Source organism: Podarcis tiliguerta (genome assembly GCF_965153285.1).
Source record: "Podarcis tiliguerta genome assembly, chromosome: 11".
Classification (NCBI taxonomy): Eukaryota; Metazoa; Chordata; class Lepidosauria; order Squamata; family Lacertidae; genus Podarcis; species Podarcis tiliguerta.
This window is the reverse complement of record NC_139544.1, coordinates 48,360,835-48,371,607: the sequence shown is the minus strand read 5'-3', so window position 1 is coordinate 48,371,607 and position 10,773 is coordinate 48,360,835. Positions and strand designations below refer to the sequence as shown.

At 42.1% G+C, this 10,773-nt stretch overlaps 1 long non-coding RNA gene across 1 annotated transcript; it reads right to left on the bottom strand.

The window, feature by feature from the left end:
• Nucleotides 1-3,356: 3,356 nt before the first annotated feature.
• Nucleotides 3,357-9,118, bottom strand: LOC310659608. Its single transcript, XR_014502858.1, has 3 exons — nucleotides 8,211-9,118; nucleotides 6,452-7,064; nucleotides 3,357-5,530 (listed from the first exon to the last, which is right to left on the bottom strand). It is a non-coding gene; the product is annotated as an uncharacterized lncRNA (long non-coding RNA).
• Nucleotides 9,119-10,773: the final 1,655 nt, after the last annotated feature.

The window sequence follows — 10,773 nt, the reverse complement described above, 5'->3', positions numbered from 1 at the left end:
TTAGAACCTGCCAAATCATAAGAAATATCACAGTGATGTACAAGAAAGCCATCAAAACGTTGTTGTCGTTGTTTAGTCACTTAGTTGTGTCAGACGCTTCATGACCCCATGGACGAATGACCAACATTGAATCATGATAATTTCTCTAAGGATGCTTGGCAAAACAAACATGTTCTTAGCAGTCAATGAAATTTTAAAAATTGTAGGTGTCCATCTCGCTGTAATAGGAATAGTGTTGCAAAAGAGTGGAAGTCTTAGTTCATGAAGAAACTGGATCATTGCAGTGTATGAGGAGCACGATGGTCATTGCAGTGTATGAGGAGCACGATGGTCATTGCAGTGTATGAGGAGCACGATGGTCCTTCAGATATTTTGTTCCGGCGTTTTAGAGCTTTATATACTGACAATAATTCCTTGAACTGAGCTCAGAAATATACCGGCAGCCAGTTCAGGCCAGTCAGCACTGCTTCACGTGGTTTTTAATGCTGCTTTGAGTGTTTAGATATTATTTTTAATGTATTTCCATCCTCCTAAGGCAGGGAAGCGGAACCTCAGGCTGTTGGGTTGGGGTTAAAATGTGGCTTTCCTCGACCTCTCTGGCCTGAGGGATTCATACACCCTCCCCAGGCCAAACTTGCTTTACAGCCTCTTCAAGTGTTTTTGCATGGTTGGAATGTGTTATTGAACTTTGATAATGCTTCTTGCTGCCTTGATGGGGGAAAGAGAGGGAAGTGTGAGTGTGATGAAACTAACCTACGGAACAAAAGTAGTGTTCACATTTACTGTGCTATCCCTTTTTGCTTCTGGCATGTGGTCCTCGAAACATTGCCCAGAAGGGAAAGTGGCACTTGGGCTGAAAGGAGGTCCCCTACCTTGCCCTAGAGTAGCCCATCCCTGCTTTTGACAGCCAGCCAGCCAAAGAATTCCTTTTTCCTTTCATTGGTGGTTTGTGTGAGGGCTGTTGGCGACTTCAAGCCTGTTGCTGCCTCCATTTGCTTTTGTAGTTACTGCATTAGATTAACCCCTATTTACATCAGTTAATTGCAATTTGTTCATTAGGAAGTTTCTTTCTGTCATGCCTGCCCACCCCCCACCCCATTCTTCCCGACTGCAGTTAGGAGGATATCCTCAATTTTCATGACAATAAGAAAGGAAAAGCAAAAGCATGAAATTCAAAGGAATCTGGAGACAACTAGCTTTCAGTTTTAGACTATGAATAGAGGAGGGTTACAAGTTGCACAATAAACATTTAGCCAGTCTCTGGCTGTTTGCCAGCATGCTTTCCTCTGCCAAGCCTCTGACATATAAGAAAGCATTCTTTAAATGGGTATTTCTTCTAAGCAAAAGTCAAATCAATCTCACTTTGTTTACAGTGGGTAGAGATTGATATAGATAAAAGCTATTTTACTAAAGTAGCCAGGACCTAATGGACTGATTACTATGTTTCTGGTTATTATGGCTTTGGACATTAGCTCAGTTGGTAGAGCAGGAGACTCTTAATCTCACAGTAATGAGTTCGAGCCCCAGGTTGGGCAAAAAATTCCTGCGTTGCAGGGGGTTGGACTAGATGGCCCTCTTGGTCCCTTCCAACTCTATAATTCTACAAGTCTATTATTTATTCGTTTACTGACTATTTGCAGAAATACTACAAGATTAATGAATGATAGAATGACATCAGATTCAGTGTAAAAGGTTATTAGTAAAAAGCTGTAAATTTAAAAGACTCAATATTTTAAGATAATAAGGAGATTAAGCTATATTAAGATACTAAAATTAAGAGAAGGATCAATGAAGGCAGAGGGAAGGGATTTGCTGATTAAATTTAAGATTTGGAATACAGGGAAGGGAGGTGTGGGGAAGTCGGTGAAACAAGTGAATGCAAGAAATATTATGAAAATGGAATTGTTTTTATTGTTGTTTTATTGTTTTTCTTTGATGTTTTGTGTTTTTGTAATTTTGTGCTTTTCTGTTTTTCTTGTTGTCTCTTTTTTGTTTAATTTTTTGTGTAAAACTTAATAAAATATTATAAAAAATAGATAAATATTATTTATTCATTTACTTCCCTTAGAATAAAACGCCTCAAGTGAGACTTACTTCTGAGATGTGCCTAGATGTATTCTTAGCCCACCTCACCTCAAGGGCTTGTGGGCATTTGGCAACATTCAGATGAAATCTTCAATAAAATGCAAATCATAAAACCCAAGAATTCAAATGATCTGTTACTCTTGCTCAACTTTGGCTGTTGAAAGGCCAGCACAAAAAGAAACAGCTGCATACATCGGTACTTAACCTAAACGTGTGACAAAATGTATTTTTTTTATCAAGGGAAATTCTTATATTTGCTCCTTAAATTAAGGCTGCTACAAAAACAGTTTTGCACTGCAGTTAATTAGAGCAAGCTGTTAAAAAAACAAAACACCATCCCATTTTGATTTTTTTAAGTCTTGCAGAACTTCAGGAAAATGTGCTGGCTCATACTTCAGAGCAAGCCTTTCACCATCAACAGATCTTTGCCTCAGCCAAGGAATTTGAGAGGTTGCTAACATGTCACAAAGCTGCCTTATGGGGGTTAAGACTTACAGACCCCACATGCCAGAATAACACACGGGAGGGGGTCATTTATTAGGCTAGCCCTGCCCTCCCCATGCTGACACCCTCAGCCACTTGCCCACTCAGGACAAGAAGGAGCTCAACACACATTTTTTAAAAATTATTTATTTACTTAACAAAATGTATCTACCACTTTTCCAGCAATATGCCTACCAAAGAATATTTAAACCATAAGCAAACGATCCACAGTACCAGACCCTCTAAGTGTTCTTATTTTCTAGGAACAGCCCCAGATTTACAGAAGCCGTCCTAATTTCTCAGATGATCCCACTTTTCTTTAGGCCATCCCTATTTTCATTGGAGAAATGCTGGAGGCTATGGAGTTACGTAACCCCTGAGCCAAGGAGATAAGTAACTCTACAACCTTCTGAAGGCATTTGAAGGCAGCCCTGTAAAAGGAAGTTTTTGTTTAAAAAAACTTTTTAATGTTTTATTATGTTTTTATACATGTTGGAAGCTGCCCAGAATGGCTGGGGAAACCCAGTCAGATGGGTGGAGTAGAAGTAAAATAAAATAAAATAAAAATGGAATAGGAAGTCGCTATTTTCATCAGAGAAATGTACCAAATAAAGGTTCAAAGCCATTTAGCCCCTCTCATCCTTCTTCCTATGCAACTTCTGTGATGCTTCTCTCAGAACTGTGGGAAATCGCAGCTCAAAACTGAAAAACAAGCTTCTAGCCCTTATGTCTGCAGAGAGAAAGCAAGAGCAAAGTGAAGGCAGCAGCACAGAAGCGACATTGTTGCTATTTCAGGTAAATCTCCTTCTTAAGGCTTTCGAGGAGAGCAAACAACGCCTTTGTGATCTCCTCCTGCGAGCAAAGATGGGAGGTTCAAAGTGTCTCTACTGCATAAAGCCCTTTACTTTGCCCTGCGCCTCTTGTCTGAAGTTGCCTCAAGTGCCTGACGTGCTCCTTCATGGAACAACAACATACAGTGAATAATCAAATCCGGCAAGTTTCATACAGGGTTTTGAGGCTGTTGCTTGTCTTCGCCGTGTTGCCCTTAAATCAAAACTGGCTGGGCCGGATCCCTTACCAAATCCAGCTGCCCCAAAAGCGATGTCGTGAAAACATCTTCCCCTTCAAGTAACCCTGGTCGCCTTTCTTTCCTCACACAAATAAACAAACACACACACATCCTTGCTTTGCTTGGTCCCTCAAAAAGATTTCTGTCCTTTTTATATTTCCTCCCCTCTTTCGGTTAAACCCTCATTAACTCCACTCACGCTGTCTCGCTCTGTTTGCCAATGCTTAAGTAGCACTTTAATAAAAAATTAAAAATCCCCCACTCCTTCTTCTCCTCCTTCTCCTTCCTTTTTTTTTTTTAAAAAGCAACCAATTAGCACCTCATCAGCTTCAATTAGAGGAGACAAAAGCAGTGTAAAGATAACTCAATGAGAGGGGGTGGCATAGCATCATGTAATCGCTTAAGACAGGATTGGCCATTCAGTGCTCTAAGAGACCGGGGCCTATTCACCCTTCTTTCTTCCCTTTTGGGGGAATTTAGGACTATTTTGATGGGAAGACAGGCCTCCCAGAAGTCTCATAGTCCCTCATTCAGGGGCTACCTGTTTACAGCTCACAGAGCAGAAGGGCCTAAACAATCCTATATTGTACGCTCAGTGCTTCCTTAAACCTAGGCCTCCATAAAAGCCTGTTTTCAGTGGCCGGGACTACTAAGTTAAAGGCCGGCTTTATCCTCATTAAGTGTTCTCCTTGTACTGTCTTCTAATTACAGGGGAAGGGCAACAATGTATTTTCCCCCCAATGAGAGTTCTTTGGAGCAGTTAATTTGGTGACTGTACTAAATGCCTTTAAACATTAATTAGTGTGGAAGGAACCCTAATTTCCTCCGCAGCTTTCCTGTCCATTTAACTCCCCCTTGTTTTCACATAGGCTTGGATGAGCCTCCATAATGAAATTACCTCATTAATGCCTTTATTCTCGCACAGTAACTCATTCAAGATCGCCCATTTAAGTTTTAATTTGACGCTGTCAAAAGCAAAAGCAAAAAAAAAAAAAAGCCTTCATGGTTTGATTACTGCATTTTTTAAAAAAATAAAAAAAAGCCTCTCGCCTGCCCAAATGAGTGGACAGATTTAAATTATTAAGATGGCAAGTAGTGAGTTATAATTGGATACAAGCAGCACTTCAGAGAATATTAAAAGCTTTCAAAGGCTGGCCTACGTAGTCTGTTGACTATTAACTGCATCCACTGAGTTACTGTGGGGTTTCTTCTACCCCGGAACGGACAGCAGCACAGCACCTGAGCCTCTGTAAAGCAAATAGCTGGTCTTAATAAACAAAGCTTAAATAGGGTTGCAATTAAATCAACAAGGCCTCCGCTCCTTGATGATGAGTGCAACAGACCTTCCTTTTGTCTTCCCCCGGCCTTATCATTTGCAACTCCCTGTTAACCTGAGGTGGCCTGAGACAAATGGAAATATGCTTTGACTTCCCTCAGAACCAACAGTGAAATCATTCCTAGATTATTTAATAAAAAATGAGTAACTCGTAGCCCCAATCCTATCCGAGAAGTAAACCCGACTGAGGTCAGACGGCACTTACTTCTAAGTAAACGTGCATAGAACAGCAGCTTTGCGCAAACACACACAATACTAGGCGATAATAATAAACTATAAATGCTGTCGCAGCATATAATCTCTGTAAATACTGGTGAGGTGTTTCCAGTGCTAGGACATACACCAGGAGAAAAGGCCCACCGAGCTCCGAAATAATATATTTAGCATTCATGTAGTGCTTTCTGAATGATCAAAATCCTTACAACATCTCTGCGTTCTCCCCCCTCACCTTGCAGGAAAGTTGAGAGAGAGCAAGAGAGAGTGAGAGAGCCTTGCTTTAATGGCACTTAGTGAATTTGTGGCACTGGTGAGGACCAGCTCAGGACCAAACAAGATTCCTGCCTTTCTCTGTGGGGGCCAAATGTCCAGAATTTCCCCAGACATGTCCAGGATTCAAATGGTGAAATTAGCCTGGGGGGGGGGATTTAAAAATCAGCAAAATGTCCGGGTTTTCGGCAACAGAACTTTTGTGTCCAGATTTTTGCTTCTTGAAATATGGCAGCCCTACTTTTTCCCTTGTGCATGTGACTTTAAAATAAAATAAAATGGTGTGAATATATAGAGAACTAAACTGGGACCATGGGAAAGGGAGAAGGAGCCTACCCCCCCCAACACAGTACAGATCTGAACTGGAACCACCTGAGCTGGCTACTTCTATAGGGAAGAAAACTTCCATGGGCACCGAAGGGAAATTCCCCCTCATTGCAAATAGCGGGTGGTAGAGGACTGATCTGGCTTGTTCTCTCTCCCCACATCACCAGCTATTTAGGTTTTTGGAAAAATCAAGTATGCAGGGGGTAAAGTAGGGCCCCCATACGTCTGGAATACCCCAGACATAGTCGGGATTCGGCTCTTGTAAACAGCACCTGGGCAGAAATTGCTGAAATGTCCGGGAAAATCCAGACGTAGTGGCAACCCATGTCGGAAGTGTAGATTCGCCACAAAAGGCATTCAAAGCAATATACAATGGTGCCTGAAAGCAGAAAAACACTGTGGCGTAGGATGTTTTTGATTCAGTGCTATTCTAATGTATCTTAAAATGTACCGTAACTGCTTTAGTTGTGTCCTTTACAACTAAGGAAAACCTAATGAAAAAGATACTGATTGATGTATTGTTTTTAATATAATGCCACACAAAGAAAATAAAAAGTCAAAGTGCTGAAGTTCCACTGTTATCAAAAGAGGCTTCCAAACCCGAATGAGCACCGTTCTATAAAATGCATCACAGAACTGAATGTGTTTTCTTTTCACAGTTAGACCGAAAACCATATTTTCATTGCTAACCATCACGAATTCTAACAAGATTTATTAGCATTACAAGCTTAGCAGTTTCCCACATCTTCATAATCCCATCAGCACTCTTTGGAAAAAGTCTGATGATTTCTAGAGCCGAGCTTTTCCTTGCCTAGTGGCTCTAAATGGATTGGATGGCAGCCCTATGGAAAAGGAGATTATGTATCTTTTAAAAAGAAAAATGCAACTCGTGTTTTTATTTTATTTATTTGAAATGCTTCTGGTCTGCCTTTACGAGTCAAAACAAGATGGCTTACAAATAAAGCATACTGCTTCCACAAAACATTAATAAAAGCCAGCCATAAAAACAACAAATACATCCAGCACAAACAAGCACAACCAAAACCATCAGCAGAAGAATTAACTCTGCCATGACCTCGCCATGTAGCCCTCATCCAGCAACCATCTCTCAGCCTCAACCTGCCACCTGCAATAATATTGGCCTACCTGACTTTCCCAGGTGTCATAGGAAGTAGTGGGGAGGGCACTGGTGTCCACAGGTACCATATTGGTGACCCTTGACCTATTGTCGCATCTGGAGGATGGGCCCTGTCCTGTTGTGCATTGCAGCTTCTTGTCCTGCATCAAAGCAGAAAGGGAGAGCTGGTTTAGCTGGCTCAGAAGAGCATGAGCTCGCAGCTGCAGCTTGCATCTTACAGCAGCCATGAGTTCCCTTGGCAGTCTTTAGTCAACTGCCATTCTCTGAGCCTTAGCCACTGTCAGTGCCGGATTTATGTATAAGCTTTTTTTTTATTTATCCTATTTACGGATAGGAAGTGCCTACAGAGGGTGGTGAATACAGCACAAGATATTATGGGCTGTTCCGTGAATCTGCTGGATGAAATAGCGGAAGAACGTTGCCTCAGGAGAGTGAGGAAAATTCTCAGGGATGATTCACACTTTATTGATCTGCCCTCGGGCAGAAGATATAGAAGCATGATTAGTCGCACCAACAGGGTAAAGAACAGCTTCTATCCGTGGGCTGTTAGGCTGCTGAATGAAAAGATAATAACAGGGCAATTGACTTTCAGGTTTGGTGGGTGTGCATCAGTGAACAAGGGAATTAAGACTAAGAGAGCTGAGTGGGGGGGTGCTCATGTAATCTCACTGTATACAAGTTGTACAAGTGACAATAAAGTGTTTCTATTTCAATTTCAAGCTAAACAAGCTATAGCTTAGGGCCCCACTCTCTTGGGGGCCCCCAAAAAAATTTAAGGAAAAAAACACCTGGATGTACATTTCCAATATATAAGATAAAAAACAAATAAAATAAAACCTACATACAGCAACAGTGTTTTGTGTTGTGTAGGCTCCTATGATGTAAGTAATGGGCCCTGCCTGCTAGCCCTAAAATATCACTGTTTTTCTCATTTCTATATCAATTACTTTGATAAAAGACATATTTTGTTATGTGCAAATGGCTTTAGATACCTATTAGGTCCATAAATTACTATATAGCATATATTCAACACGAAAAATAGTGACAATTTGTTGTTGATGAAGGACAGCTGGACATATAAAGGGCCCCATTACCTTCGGTAGCTTAGGGCCTCATCAGTGGCTTAGGGCCCTGGCCACTGTCCATGCAGCATGGCATAGTAATAGTGGCCTATTGCATTGGATTTCTGAGATTGTTTGCATGAAGTGCCCTGAACTTGTCAAATGTACAATATAAGTGCTAAGTATCAAGGCAATGCGGGGATTATACTTGCAGTTAAAGCTCACTTTGCTGGAAGCAGAAGAATGGAGAATATGCAAAGAGACAAACTGTGACTATGTACAGGGCAGCAGTGGTGGTGATGGGAGGAGGAATGGAAGTAAGACTCGGAGTGAGCAAATCTTTTCTAAGCTCTTCACTTGCAAGCGCAAATGAAGTTCCTGAGGAAGGGAATAAAAACCCTGAGCTCCTTCTTTCCCTTATCTGAGTCTGGGTTAAGGATAATGCTTGGCAATCTGCTTCCTTCTGTACAAGCAGCAAAAAGTGCACTGTTATGGAGTCCGGACATGTTCTAAATGCCATTGATGTGACCATTCGTGGTTATGTATTCCCTCGGAAAGGAAAGAATTTGCAACTTGCTGATGCCATCTTGTGGACAAGGAAAGAAGCCAACCAAGAAATTCTGGGAGAAAGAGACCTAAAATCTCCACTTTACATAGGAATAAAGTTCATTAATTTGGGACATTTCCAACCATGCTATTTTAAACACTGAAAAGCATTTTGGGAGAAGGATTTGCTCAAAAAGATGCCCATATTCACCTAGGACAGAACTGCCGAGGTTGGCTTAATCTGTCACCAGTGATTTCAGCATGATTAAGCCAAATCTGAAGGTAGATAATAGATCATAGAATCATAGAGTTGGGGCCACAAGGCTCATCTAGCCCAGCCCCCTGTGATGCAGGAATCTTTCGTCCAATGTGGGGCTCAAGCCCACAGCCCTGATAGCAGATGGCTGAAGGTGATTGATCCAGGAAGCAGACCTTCCAAGCATTCCTATTTTCCAGGGACGTCCCTGATTTAGAGAAGCCACCCCAGTTTCTGAATTGATCCCGGAATTTCCCACTTTTCCTTAGGATGTCCCTATTTTCATTGGAGAAATGTTGGAGGGTATGGAGTTATCCAACTCCCGAGCCATCTGGAGGCTATCCTGGATAGGGAAGTTTTCTTTAATGTTTAATGCTTTATTGTGTTTTATGTACATTCATACCTTGGTTTGTGAACAGCTTAGTTGTCCAACAAATCGGCTCCTGAACACTGAAAACTGAAGTAAGTGCTCCGGTTTGCTAATGTTTTTCAGAAGCCTAATGTCCGACACGGCTTCCGCTTGAGTGCAGGAAGCTCCTGCAGCCGAGCGGAAGCCATGCCTTGGTTATTTGAATGTTTCGGGAGTCAAACAGACTCCCAGAACGAATTAAGTTCAAGAACCAAGGTACCACTGTATGTTGGAAGCTGCCCAGAGTGGCTGGGGCAACCCAGTAAATTGTGTGGGGTATAAATAGTAAAATTATCGTTATGGAATGGGACATCCCTATTTTGATTGGAGAAACGTTGGAGAGTATGAGGAAGTGTTGTGGTAACTTTCAGTTGGCTTGGCTTTGCCCCTAGGGATGATCACCAGGGCTAGCTGGCTAAATTAGTCCTATTTGGACCAGCGAGGAGACCAGGGGAGAATTAGGGGAGAATCATAAGGCTCAGGCAAGTTTGTATGAGTGAAGACAGTCTTTTCAGGCTGCCAGCCAGCCAGCCAGCCAGGCAACCAGCCAGCCAAGCCATTAAAAAACCTTTGTTCACCTGGTCCCCTACAGATGTTTGGGGCTGCATCTGCCAGCATGGCTTCAGGGTTAAATACTAGCACTTTCTATCAGGCCCAGAAGCAAACAGGGAACCAGCACAGTTGATATAGCAATGCCATACTCTGCTCATAATCTCAAAGAGCATTCAGCATTCTGACCACTGCATTCTGCACCAATTGCAGCCTCTGAACCATCTTTAAAGGCTACTCCATGTATAGAGCAATTGGAGTACCCTATTGCTGTGCATGCGCTCCATATGCTGAGAAATTTGTTCCTCGTCCCATGCAGGCTACCTGGCCCAAGTATTCCCTCTAATTAAAAGAACCCTGGCATAATTGAGCATTTAGTTGAATGAGCAATTCACTTCTGAATAGCGCAAATATTTGGATACAAGTGTGTGGTCAGCAGACACTTCATTGATATCTCTGACAATGAAGGCCCCCGTGGGAACAAAATGGGTATAAAGGGGAGAGCAGCCATTTATGGGGAGGTGAGTCATTAAATAAAAAATGGCCACAAAGGGGATTTTTCTCCGCTCCTAATAAACAGATTATCTAGGCTGCCTTTTGAGCAAATGGGTCTGGCATGGAATCAGGATGGCCAATTTGGAAGCCCAACTCATTAACCTCTTTTCCTGAAAGGTTAAATTGGAATAAGGATAAACTTGCTGCATTAGGAGAATAGAAGGATATTGTGGTGATCTCTGGTGGGGCTTATTCAGGTGGCTTTGATGCCAGGGGTTAGGAATGCCGCCCACACCTAGGGCATTATTTTGCCCATGTGGCTGACAGGGGCAAACATGCAAAACGGCTTAAGTTACAAATGCCTGGCTTGCTGTACAGTATACAACCATTGTGGTATTTTTCTTGTGGAGAGACACCCTGGCCCAGAAAATCCCAGTGTGGGATAATCTGCAGCCAAAATCACAAATGCATGATTGCTAGAGAGTCACAAGCAGGGGGATGTATGACCTCACATCCTGTAAACTTTTGTGTCA